This window comes from Muscardinus avellanarius, assembly GCF_963383645.1.
Source record: "Muscardinus avellanarius genome assembly, chromosome: 11".
NCBI classification, from domain to species: Eukaryota; Metazoa; Chordata; class Mammalia; order Rodentia; family Gliridae; genus Muscardinus; species Muscardinus avellanarius.
The window spans coordinates 85,358,284-85,372,203 of record NC_137797.1 but is presented as its reverse complement, the minus strand read 5'-3'; the positions used below and the strand labels follow the sequence as shown (position 1 = coordinate 85,372,203).

Below are 13,920 nucleotides of genomic sequence, written 5' to 3'. Positions count from 1 at the left end.
ACCCTGTTTCAAAATAAAGACAAAAGTAGGGATGGGGGTATAGCTCGGATGGATTCACCTTTGGGTTCCATCCCCAGTACTGGGGGGGGGGGAATATATATATATATATGCTGGAGGTATAGTTCAGAGGTAGAACGTCCAATCTCCAGCATAAAACAAACAAACATAAAAGCACAGGGAAAGAGGACTTTCCCAAGGGAACTCTTTGTCGAGATCAGCACATGTAAGAAAAGTGTTTTTCTGCTTAGTCTTAGAACTATGTTTTGCTGGATCAGGAGAAAATTTCCTTTCAAGGCCGAGCATGCTCCACGTCTGTACTTACCTGCCCTTTCTTTCTGAACTCACAGGCAGCAGTACCTGTCCAAAGGTCACTGGAATTCCACCTTGTTTGACGAGCAGCACAACCACACTGGTGGATCCGAGTGTATCTGAAGAGGCTCAGGGAATAAATGGGAAAACACCAGCACAACGCTCAGCTGCAACTCCAAAGCCACAAGGTGGGTACGGTGGGGGCGGTGACGGGCAGGGGTTTTGTGGCCAAGGAAGGCTTCCTGGAGGAGGGTTGGACACAGAGCCGTAAGCTCTCAAAGGAGGAATTGCTTTATCATTCTACAGAGACGTGTCAGTCTTTACACCCGAGGCAGGGGCCGATGACATTTCTTTACTCTGGTCCTTTTCATGTTGCTGAATTGTTGGCCAGTGTGTCTAATACATGTGTTGGGCACCACTGTCACGATGGGTCGCCTGCTCTGAAGCCGCGTTCAGGGTACTTTCAAGCGCATGGTTGGATAATCAAGGAGCAGGGACTTGAAAACGCCTCTTAGGAATGTCACCCGCAGAGGGAAGGCACGCCATCCCTCCATCCCGCACTGAGTGGCCAACAAAGGAAAGAAAGAGAATATCATGGTGGGAAGCTCGCAGTGTGTTTTCACATGGTTGGGCTGTAATCCCAGTACTTGGGAGGCAGAGACAGGAGGGTCCCAGCTTAGAGGCCATCCTTAGCTAAGTAAAAATAATAAAAAGGGCTGGAGGTGTAGCTTGGAGGTAGAATTCCCCAGGGTTTAATTCCCAGTATCATGAAGAAAAAAAAAAGGGAAAAAATTATACTTTGCTCATTAGACTGAGTTTATATATGGAAATGCCAAGATCCAAAGCAAAAATGTTATTACTTTAAAAAGCCTTTTTTTGGAGCCCAGTGTGGTGGCACACACTTGTAATCCCAACACTTGGGAGGCCCAAACAGGAAAATTGCATGTTCAAGGCCAGACTCAGCAATTTAAGCCCTTCAGAATTTAGTGAGACCCTGTTTCAAAATAAAAGAATAAAATAGATTGAGGATGTAGAGTCAGAGAATGCCCCTAGCTTCCATTCCCAGTAACACACACACACACACACACACACACACACACACACACACACACACACACAGAGCCTTCTTTTGGAAGGGGCATTTTATTACTTCACTGTCTTTCACAATCAGTGTATGAGATAAATCAGAGCAATGTCCTCCTTCACTGCCTCACTCCAAGACAAAGAAGTATTTCTAGGTACCAAGTAAATCACATTCTCTCCATGTGTGGCCCTTCCCTGGCACCTATGGCTAAAATGTTAGCCCCATTCTTAACTCTAACACTTTATATTCTCCTATGTCCTAGACTATAACAAATTCTGTAACAAATGCCACATTCTCGGTAGCTTATAGACAACAAAAATTTCTCAGCAGACTCACTTCTCAGACTGGAGGGTGGGAGACCAAGGCCAGGGCGGCTGCAGATTTCCTGTCTCCATCCATGCTGGGGATGGAAGCCAGGGCCTGCTAGGCCAGTGCTCTCCCCCTAAGCCACATCCCCACCGGTTTTCTTATTTTATTTAGATGTAGGTTCTCGCCGAGGTGGAGGGCCTGCTTCCCCATGGAGGCTAACATGGTGGTAGAAGGGGCAAGGTCTCTTGGGGCCTGTTTTGAAGGGCACCGATTGCAACGTGAGAGCGAGGCCCTGCTGGCCTCGTTGCTACCCTACGCCTGCCTCCTCGCAGCATCGCCTTTTGGGTAGGGACATCAGCATGAATTCTGGGAAGACACAAACGTTCAGACCATTGCCAATCCCTCCTTATTTCTTCTCCTTAAGGTCTGACCTGGTGGATATTTTACTGGCCCCCCACAGGGCTCTTCTGCAGTTTGCTCTGCCACGTGGCACATTGCGGGTCTACAACAATGCTGTGCTGTCTCCATGATTCTGCTGTTTTGCTTAAAGCATCCAATGTATATCAGAGACCGGCATCCTTGAAATGAGGCTGCATCTTAGGATTCTGAGATGCGCAGCCATATAGATTGGGTACTGTGTGATGACTTACTGACAACAAGGGTGCTCCCTGCCCTGTCTTGGAGAGGAGCCATTTCTAATTTCTCCAGGCTCTTATTGGTGGGGGGAGTGTTGGGGATTGAACCTAAGGGTGCTCTACCACTGAGCATCCCTAATTTTTTTTTGAGACAGGGTCTTACTACTTAAGCTGGCCTCAAACTTGCAGTCCTCCTGCCTCAGCCTCCAAGCTCCAAACATGTGAGTGACTGAGATTCCTGCAAACTCTTCACATTTGAGTGAAGAGTTCACATTGCCAGCTTCAGAATAACTTTTCTAAAGCTAATAGTTCTTTTCCTCTTAGGAGCTTTGATAGACAGCATTCTCCTACGAGTTTTACCAGTAGTGGTAAAACTCCCATATTGTCACATAATGTCTCAGTCTTTAAACCTAACTATTTTGAAAGTCTGGTGATTTTGAAAAGCCACACTAATTTAAATAATTAATGTAAATATAGAGTACTCAGTTCTATTTGCTTCTGAAGTGAAACAGCCCAGGTATAATAATCCATCCTTAAAAAGTGTATATTTACAATACATTTATTTGTAATCAACTTTTTAAAAATAGGAATTCTTTTTCAAATTTATTAAAACGAGTATTTGGTGTATGCATGTCTACACAAGATTTTTATCCCATTGTGATGTATGAATATAATGCACCAATAAAAAAAAATTAAGAAAAGACAGTATTTGAAGTCTTCAGAAATTCTCCAAACACTTGGTGCAGTCCTGGGGATTGAGCCCAGGGGCATTCAACCTCTGAGCTACGCCCCCGGCTGTTTTTGTTTTTTTATTTTTATTTGCTTTTGTTATTTTTTGTTTTGCCCTCCCCAGTGACCCCTCCTCTCCAGGCCGGCCCAGGCCTGTGTGGAGGCCAGGCCCGTGAGGCCTGCTCAGGGCTGAGTGAAGCCGCTCCTCAGCCTAGCTCCTCACTCTCCCCCTCACTGCCTACCGGTGGATGCTTTATTGTTCTTTTGCTGTTGTTTTTTGTTTTTCTTTTTGCTTGTTGATAGACTGAAGTGCCTAGAACTTAATACACATTCCATAACTATTTGTTGAACTAACGAAAAAGTAAATATTTTAAAACTGCAAACGTATGAGAATTCCTATAATACCGATGGTTTTTTGTTTATTTGTTTCTTTTGTGGTACTGGGGATGAGCCAAGGGTCATTCTTGCTCTGAACTACACCACAGTCCTTTTTATTTATTTATTTATTTTGTTTTGAAACAGAGGATCACCAGTTTACTGTTAGTCTTACTAAATTCCTGAAGCTGGTTTCCAACCTGTGATCCTCCTGTCTCAGCCTCCCTAGTACAAGGATCACTGGTATGGGCCACCATGCCTGGCTTAGTGCAGATAGATGTTTTGAAAGGCTGAATTCAAGCTAGACATGGTAACACACTACTGCCATACCTCAGTAAAGCTGTACAGCCCTTGAGCCATCTCCAGTCACCTGCCCCCCAATACCCCAAGCCTGCCAAGCTCCGTTGGCATTTCCTTGATCATTAGTGAGGGTGAATGCTACTTTCCCTCTTTGCATCCTTTGAATTGTAGGTTCTTTTTGTTAATAATCTATGAGTTATCACTTTCTTGTTTTGGGTTGGGTTTTGTTTGTTTTGTGATATGGGGGATTAAACCTAGGGGTATTCTACCTCTAAGTTAAACTGAGGTAGAATAGAAATAAAAATTTAGGTAGAAAGCTGAGTATGGTGGCACACACTTGTAATCCTAGCACTTGGGAGGCTGAAACAGGAGGATTGCGTAGGTTCAAAGCCAACCTCAGCTACTTAGTGAGGCTCTCAGCAAATTAGTGAGACCCTGTTTCCAAATAAAGCATAAAAAATAGGTCTGGGAGTGTAGCCCAGAGGTAGAAAAGCCCCTGGGTTCCACCCCCAGTAACTATCACACACACATACACACACACACACACACACACACTCACACACTAGGTAGAAAGGACATAGATTGGGAAGGAAAGGAAAATATGGTTTTAAATCTGAAGCCGGATATGGTAGCACATACTTGTTATCCCAGCATTCAGGAGGTGGAGACCAGAGGCTCATGGTTTGTGGACAGCCTTAGCTACTCAGGGAGGTCCACTGCAACTCAGACCCTGTTACAAAAATAAAAAGACTAAAAAATAGGACTGGGGTTGTAGCTTGGAGGTACAATGTCCCTGGGTTCCATCCCCAGTACCGTAAAAAGCAAAACAAAACAAAAACCTGAAAAACTTCATAATCTTTAGTTTCATTTTAACAGAGATATTTATTCTTTAAAAGAAAAAAAAAAGCTAGGCCCATACTTTTGAACCTTAATGGGCTGGCTCCATATGGAAAATTCCTGAGGCAATAAAGTCCTGAAAGAGCTTCACTTTTTGTCTGAGTACCATTTGCCTTCAAGGAGAAGATTCTAAAAAAAGTCACACCTTTTTGTTAAAGAGCCCTGCACCCCTGCACCTGGCTCCCTGTCTCCACTGTTATGGTTTGGGGGTGAAGGTTACCATTTGGGGTGACTGTTCCCAGGCATCTTTGTTAGACCCCTGGGGATAATTCCCCAAAAATACCACAAAAAGATAAAAAGCACGGGTTCTTGTCCTGAGCTAAGGATAGATATGCAATAGCCCAGACTCTTGCTGATGATTTTAAATAGTTTATTAAAAAGATAGAAATACAGAAGACAGTTACAGCCCCATGCCATTCAGGAATGGCATGGGGGAGGAGGGGTTGAAGGAATTCACTGAAGTAAAAAACACAGAACAGACTTCTTATACATGGCATCCTCCATCTTGTTCATGTAATTCTGACATAGTAAAAGTCTCTGTAAGGTACCTCCCCTTACTTTCCCACCAAAGTGTAGTTTCCTGCCAAGGTGTCTCTTTTCACTAAGATCATGGTTGAAGGTCGACCCCCTCCTCCCATCCTAGCTACATCGCCTTTAGAATGAGGACGAGGAAGTCCTAGTTCCCCTCTCCTATGAACTTGCTAATTACCTTTAGCTAGGTTAATTTACATTAGAATAGTTCCCTGCTTCTTGGCAGAAACCAAGTCTTTTCACAGATTTGCCCCTCACCCAATTTCTGAAATATATTAATAATCAAAGCTTTCTCAAATCTTCCCAGGCCATTCCCAACTGGTACATCCACTCCTGGGGAGTTGTATCTCAAAGGGAATCACTACCTAAAGTTACAAACAGGAGGCTGCCATTCATGTTGCCCCATTTCCAGCCATGTGCCCCTTGCCACCCCCTCTCTAGTGGGCCCTATAACAAAAAGATAGATTCAATCTGAGGGGCTCTGCCTGCCTCTCTTTGCAGCCGTTCTCATACTCTTGAGACGGCCCGAGTTTCCCCTGAATGTGTATCTCTACTTTCCTTGAATTAAACTTCTGACTTTGTCTCTGACTGGCACGTGTTGAAATTATTTTCACCATGGAAGCCAAGCACCCTCAGCCCTATATATTTTTTAATTTGAAACAGGGTCTCACTAAGGTGCAGAGGGCCTGGCTAAGTTTTGAAGCTGGTCGCGAACCTCTTGGCTCTCAGCCTCCCACGTACTAGGATTAAGATGTGTGCTACCATGCCCATCTAGGGGTCTTAACATATAATCAGATGGGTAAGAAGACTTAGGCAAAAATAAAGGTGAAATGTCATTTTATTAAAATATCAAGAAATTCAGTCCAGGAAGATAAGGATGGCTCCAAGATATTATGAAACAATATGACATGGTAATTGGAAAGATGTGTGAAGGTTTTTGAGGCAGGGTGAGAGGGCCAGGGGTAGAACAGTTATTAGGTTTCCTAAAAATAGTAATGCGAAGGTGAGTTTCCTAATAGTAGGAGGCGTGAGAGTTTGCCAATAGACCAGGAACGTTGCAGGAAACATTCCAGGTGATGCAACAGCCCAATAGGAAGCTTATAATACAGTGTGAAATTCAGTGTGGCCCGAGCCTTGGCTGCGCGGGGGCAGGAGCAGAAAATAGCCTGCTGTGCTGTTTTTACTGGAACCTAGACACACAACACAATTTTCACGAACATCTTCTTGAAACTGTTTGTAGCTTCCAGGATGTATTGAGGTATTCCTATTCATTGAAAAATGTCATAGTAGACATTTTGAGTTCAGGAGGTTTTGCTAATTTGTGAAGCTTGCCTCAAACCTGCAATCCTCCTGTCTCAGCTTCCCAAGTACTGGGATTACAGATGTGGGCCACCAAGCCTGACATAGTTTCATAATAGGTTTTTAACAATCTGAATTATATTAATATGTAAGGAAGGAAGGTTAATTACTTTTTTTCTAATTCATGATCTTATATGTATAGAGGAAGAAAAATTTTTCCTCAGTGTTTTAAGAGTCTATGGCTAGACCTAAGAATTAAACTGAAATAAGATAAACGAGAGAAATGCATACAAGTTTTGATACTTTTTTTTACATATACATGAGAATCTCCATAAGAAAAATGGAAACTGTACCAGTATTGGGAATGGCCAAGGAAGATTTGAGAAATTTGTTTATTAATAAATTTCAAAAATTGGGTAAAGGGCAGATCTGTGGAAGGACTTGGCTTCTGCCAAGAAGCAGGCAACTATTATAAATTAACCGAGCTAAAGGTAATTAACAAGTGGGAAGAGAAGGGGAGCTAGGACTTCCTCATCTAAAGGCAGATTTGCATAATAATGGATAATCTACTTTGAATGGGAGGAGTTCATCTGACCTTTGGGAAAGGAGAAACCTGGGTATAGACCAAAGTTCACAATGGAAAATTAAGAGGATGGGCTTTACCTATGTCAGAGTTACATAAAGCAAGATGGAGGATGTCATGTCTATGAAAAGGCTGTTCCATGTTTTGTATTTTGGTGATTTTGTTCAAAGCAGCCCTTCATGTCACCCCTGTGTAACATGAGGCTGTAACTGCCTTCTGTAGTTCTATCTTTTTTGTGTGCGTGGGGGGGGGGGGTCTGGGGATGGAACCCAGGGGCATTCGACCTCTGAGCCACACCCCTGTCCTATTTTTTATTCTTTATTTTTGAAACCAGGTCTCGCTGATTTGCAGAGGGCCTCACTAAGTAGCTGAGGCTGTCCTCGAACTGCGATCCTCCGGTCTCAGCCTCCCGAATGCTGGGATTACAAGCGTGCGGCACCACGCCCGGCAGCTATTTCTATCTTTTTAATAAATTTCTTTAAATCTTCAGCAAGAGTCCAGGCTATTGCATATTTATCCTTAGCTCAGGACTAGAACCTGCGGTTTTTTTTGAAGGGAATTATTTTCGGGGGTCTAACAAAGGTCCCTGGGGACTGCTCCCCTAAAAGATAACCCTCACCCCCAAACGGTAACATTCATCTTTCACCGTAACAACTTTAAGTGTAACAGAAACTTGAAGCCATTACAGCTGAGTTCTTAAATACTGTGTTGAACAAAGAAATTGTGAAAATACGATTTAAAAAACAGGAGGGGGGCTTTTTCTCAGTTATTGTGAAAAAACTAGAAAGATAAGGGTTCGTTTAACAAGGTGTGTTTATACAGATTTTTTTCTCAGCCTGAACTGCCTATTAATGGTGTTGAGAATGCTTCTTTCCTTATGGTATAGGAAAGACATCGTCCATAGCCCCTCCCCCTTCTGTTTGGAGAAAGACAAAAAGGGGGTTCAAAGTGCTCCTGCTCTGTTTTTCTAATGTTTGTGTGTGTGTGTGTGTGTGTGTGTGTGTGTGTGTGTGTGTGTGTGTTACTGGGGTTCCTGGAAGCCCTTCTTCCTCCGGGCTACACTCCCAGACCTATTTTATATTTTTGAAACAGGGTCTCTTACGCCAGCGCAGCTGGCTTCGAACCTGCGCGATCCTCCTGTCTCCGCCTCCCAAGCGCGGGGATTATAAGCGTGCGCCACCACGCCCGGCCTAATGTTTTTTTTAATAAAAAAAAATCCTTACACCGACATAGCATATTTAGGGGACATATTCTGTGCTCTCAGTTACATTTCATATGAAATTGTTGTTGTTGTTGTTGTTGTTGTTGTTGTTGTTGTTGTTGTTATTTGGTACTGAGGATTGAGCCCAGAGGTGTTCTACCTCCAACCTACACACTCATCCCAATTATTTTTTCTTTATTTTTTGAAACAGGGTCTAACTAAGGCCTCAGTATGTAACTGAGGCTGGCCATGAGCCTGCGATCCTTCTGTCTCAGACTCCCAAGTACTGGGATTACAAGTGTGTACCACCATACTTGGCTGATATACTAATTTTAAAACAATAGCAAAGCCGAGCATGGTGACACACACCTGTAATCTCAGCACTTGGAAGTCAAAGTCAAGCAACTTAGTGAAACCCTATTTCCAAAAAAAAAAAAAAAAAAAAAAAGAAGAAGGTACACACACCTGTAATCTCAGCAAGATGGATAACAATAGTTTCTCATGATGAAAAATCCACTTTGTATGCTGGGCGTGGTGGTGCAAGCTTGTAAGGTAGACAGGAGGATCTCGCAGGTTCAAAGCCAGCCGTGCTGGCATAAGAGTATAAAAATAGGTCTGGGAGTGTAGCCTGGAGGTAAAAGGGTTTCCAGGAACCCCAGTACCACCCCCCCAAAAAAAAAATCCACTTCGTAGCCGGGCATGGTGGCACACACTTGTAATCCTCGCACTTGGGAGGCTGAGACAGGAGGATCGCACAGGTTCAAAGCCAGCCTCAGCTACTTAGTGAGGCTCTTAGCAACTTAGTGAGACCCTGTTTCCAAATAAAGTATAAAGTAGGTCTGGGAGTGTAGCTCTCTACCCAGAGGTAGAAAAGCCCCTGGGTTCCACCCCCAGTACTACACCAACAACAAAAAAATCTACTTCATAGATACATATCTACACATGTGATCTGAGCCTTAACTATAGAGTGCTTGGAATTGGCGTAGAAGCTGGGATGTGTGAGAGATGAGGAGGCCTTGGAGTAACTGTGGGAAGGAAGGGGAGGAACCTTGGACAGAAATAGAGAGCTACGGTCAGGTGGGCCTTGTAAATCATTTATTTATTTCTTGGTGCTGGGATTGAACCCAGGAGCATTCTACCTCTGACCCACATGCCTAGCTCTTTTTATTTTTTATTGAAATAGGGTCTCATTAAGTTGCTGAGGCTAACCTCAAATATGCCATCCCTCTGTCTCAGCTTCTCAGGTAATGGGGTTACGGGCTTTCACCACCATGCCAGGTTCTAAGTGATTTCATAAGGGGTGTAATATTAGAGGAAAGGAAGAGCTTCCCCATTGGGCTATATATCTATGAGAACAAGGACCTGTTCATGATACCTAGAACACTGTGTGGTGCACAGCTAATGTTGAATATGCATTGAAAAAAATGAATGATTCTGAGATGAAGGATAAATGATTTTACCATTTATAGAAATGGAGGACATGGATGAAAGCGATGTTGGTTTGCAGGAAGTAATACATGGAATTTCAGACATAATGGACTGGAGTTGCCGATAGAACACCCACATGTCCAGAGTGCGTACACACACACACTGTAAAACAAAGATGTGGAGTGGGGAGAAGATGAGTTGGGTCCCTGGGGCAGTGGCTGACAGCATTGATAGTTTAAAGTTTAACAAGGGGAGTCGGGCGTGGTGGCACACGCTTGTAATCCCCACGCTTGAGAGGCTGAGACAGGAGGATCACACAGGTTCGAAGCCAGCCTCAGCTACTTAGTGAGGCTCTCAGCATCTTAGTGAGACCCTGTTTCCAAATAAAATATAAAATAGGTCTGGGAGTATAGCCCGGAGGTAGAAAGCCTCTGAATTCCACCCCCAGTACCACCTAAATAAATAAATAAATAAATAAATAAATAAGTATTTAGCAAGAGGAAAGATGTGGAAAGGAGACAGGACCCAAGTGCAACTCTCTGGGGAGCAACTGGCAGCAGAGAAGGGAAAAGACAGACCCTGTTGATATAGAGGGTGGTGGCTCTGGGCTAGTCTCCCCAAGGCTTGGAAACTTAGGCCGCAGAAGCTGTTTCAGTAACTGGAGGATCTGTTTCCTTCAATGTTACTTCCTTTTGATACAAAATATTGCATTGAAACATTAGTTCTTGTTTTAATTAGATACAGATTTTTAGCATCTTCAGTACCGAGCATACAAAATATATTTTTCCTTTAAAATGTGCAGACATTCCTCGATTACTGCTTAACTTTGGAAGACTCTCTTTCATCAATTAGTCTTTTGAACAAAACACACATTATTGTATTATATACTAATAAACGATGAAAGAAGAACAGAAGTCTCTTCTAAGACAATGTTTCTAAAACTCTTTGGCCTTTTATTTACCATCTTGAGATATTTATCTTCTCCATATACCATTTGTGCTTCTTTCTTTAAAATGTTTGTATTTCTGACTCGGTGTACATTTATTTAGGTGATCTCTCTTGCTGAATTAGATGCTTCCTCGTTGCTTCTAAAATGCATGTGCCCTCAGTACCCACCATTGCCAACAGCGCTGGGCGGCTTCCCCTAGTGTCTGAGCTCCTGGAGGACACATGAGTTGGTTTCTCTCTGTTCCTCAAGTATAGCAAACTCAGTGCCAGTCGACCTGCAAACACCGTGGGGCTTTGTGTTTGTTCATTTGGTTTTGGTGGTGGTGAGGATTAAACCCAGGGGCATTCTATCTTTGAGCTGTACCTCTAAACATTTTATTTTTTGTTTGGAAATAGGGTTCCACTAGGTTGCTGAGACTATCCTCAAACTTGGGATCCTCCTGTCTCAGCCTCCTAAGTGGGGTTCCAGGTGCAGGCCACCACTCCTGGTGTAAATATAATTTGTTGGTTTGCCCTTTTTGGTTTGTTTTGTAGTACTAGTGATTGAACTCAGAGATATTTTACCTCTGAGCCTCACTCCCCAGTCTTATTTTATTTGGTTTTGTTTTTAGTTTTTAAGCAAGGTCTCACTAAGTTGTGAAAGGCCTTGCTAAAGAAATTGCTGAGGCTGCCTCGAACCCTCGATCCTCCTGTCTCAGCCTCTCGAGTGCTGAGATTATAGGCTTGTGACACTGCACCCAGCACGAATAGAGTTTTGACCTTGGGTTTTCTTCAGCAGCACACAAATTTTTATTGTTATTTTATTCTTTTTAAATATCACGAGTGTATCACAGATTGTCTAACAATGACATAAAATTTATAAACCCTTGGAAGAAAAAATACACAGTGCTTTGAAACAGTCTCAGAGACTGTATTAGGGATGGGTTTGTAAACTGAGTGGTAGGGAATGTGCTTCCAATGCATGAGGCCCAGCATTCTATCACCAGCAGCAAAGAAAGAGAGAGACTGACAGGCAAGACAGACATACTTAGATTGGCGAAGTTTGAGAAACTGGCTGATGTGTGTCTTTTTGTTTCAGTTCTTCAAGCATCAAACAGTGTCTCGCAGGTAACAATAAGGAATGTTCAGTGATCAAACTAGGCAAATTGATTATAGCAATTTGGCTATTTATAGCAATAATGAAGAACTATTCACTTCCTTCCAGTATTCTGGGTACAAATGTTGAAATTATTTCTGCTGTTAAAGGTGTTTTTTGCATGTGAAAGCTTCTGTTTTACTACAGTTGTGTTTGTGGGGGCACTAGGGATGAGACCCAGGGGCTGTCTACTTCTGAGTTGCACCCCCCAGCCCTTTCTTTTTTGAAACAGGGTCTCAGTAGGTTGCTGTGAGCTGTGATCTTTCTGTCTCAGCCTCCCAAACCTGTGATCTCTCTTTCTCAGCCTCCCAAGTATTAGGTTTACAGGTATGCACGACTACACCCAGCTTACTACTACTTTAATTGATATCTTTTCTGCACAGAATTTTTTTTCCATAAAATTAGCAAATGTTAGTGGGGCATGGTAACACACACTTTTAATCCCAGTATTTGAGAGGCTGAGCATTGTGAGTTCAAAGCCAACCTCAGCAACTGAGTGAGTCTCCCAGCAACTTAGTGAGACCCTGTTTCCAAACAATAGTTTAAAAAAAAAAAATAGGTCTACGGTGTAACTCAAAGGTACAAGTCCCCTGGGTTCCATTTCCAATGCTACGAAAAAAGAAAAAATAATTGCACTTAAAACCCTTTCCTTCCCGATGGATAGCATGTCGACCATTTTCCCCCAACCTATCTTGGAAAATATCATTTTCTTTTCTTTTTTTTTCTTTTTTTTTTTTTTTATGGTACTAAGGATTGAACCCAGGGGCATTCTACTTCTGAGCTATACCCCCAGCCCTATTTCTCTCCCTTCCTTCCTTCCTTCCTCCCTCCCTCCCTCCCTCCTTCCCTCTCCTTCCTTCCTCCCTTCCTTCTTTCCTTCCATGTTTTCTTCCTTCTTTCGTTCCTTTGCAATACTGGGGATGGAACCCAGGGGCATTATACCTCTGACCTACACCCCAGCCCTATTTTTTAGTCTTTTCATTTTTGAAACAGGGTCTCACTGAGTTGCAAAGGGCCTCACTAAATAGCTGAGGCTGTCCACGAACTGCGATACTCAGGTGTCAGCCTCCCAAGTACTGGGATTACAGGCATGTGCCACCATACCTGGCTGAAACATACCATTTTTGTAAACAAGAGGCATGCCATTATTTTCATTTGGCTTTTCTTCCTATGTTAAGAGAGTGAATGGGCTGGGCGCGGTGGTGCGCACCTATAATCCCAGTACTTGGAAGGCTGAGACAGGAGGATTTCAGGTTCACAGCCAGCCTTAACAACTTAGTGAGACCATTTCCAAATAAAAACAAAATTTAAAAAATCAATTGTTCTGCCGGGTGTGGTGGCGCACACTTGTAATCCCCGCACTTGGGAGGCTGAGACAGGAGGATTGCACAGGTTCGAAGCCAGCCTCAGCTACTTAGTGAGACCATGTTCCCAAATAAAATATAAAAATAGGTCTAGGAGTGTAGCCCGAAGATAGAAAGCCTCTGGGTTCCACCCCCAGTACCATACACACACACACACACACACACACACACACACACACACACATCAATTGTTCAATCCCTAGTGCGGTGGGGGGGGAGTACTTAACTGCTAAGCTTGTAGTGGATTGTGATATATCTTTTTCCTTCTCTGTAATAAATTGGTAACTGGCACAGAAATGATGAGATCTAGGCCAGTGCACATCCAGCAACTGTCAGCTCACTGAATCTATAAAGGAGATGAGATAACAGAAAGCCAGGGTGACCAGCTGCGGGAAATGGGGCATGCAATTAGAAAGAGACACGATTCCTCACCCTTCTTCCAGAGGTAGGAGAATGGTTTCCAAAAGAAAATAAAGATGATTCTAAGCCAATCATAGTGGTGAACACCTTTGTTCTTGGAAAGCTAAGATAGGAGGACTCACAGGTTCAAGGCCAGCCTCAGCAACTCAGAGGGGCTCAGCAATCTAGCAAGACCCTGTTCCCAAATAAAATGGGGCTGGGGGGTGTAACGCAGAAGTGTTCAACCTGTAGCACCACAAAAAATAAAAAGGTTATTCTATTTGACCTGGTAAGGCCAAGTATAGAAAAATATATACATGTTACAAGCTTTCACCTTAAACATTCATCTTAGAGAAATATGTTGCAGAGGCTTTTCTGCAACCTGTGATCCTCC

General features: G+C 43.2%; 1 protein-coding gene across 1 annotated transcript in view; it reads left to right on the top strand.

The window, feature by feature from the left end:
• Positions 1-355: 355 nt before the first annotated feature.
• FGD4 (FYVE, RhoGEF and PH domain containing 4) overlaps positions 356-13,920 on the top strand; it is a gene marked incomplete at its 3' end in the record, with an annotated part of 102,027 nt that continues 88,462 nt past the window's right edge. Inside the window, exon 1 of the mRNA XM_080704931.1 lies at positions 356-497. The remainder of the gene's footprint in view (positions 498-13,920) is intronic.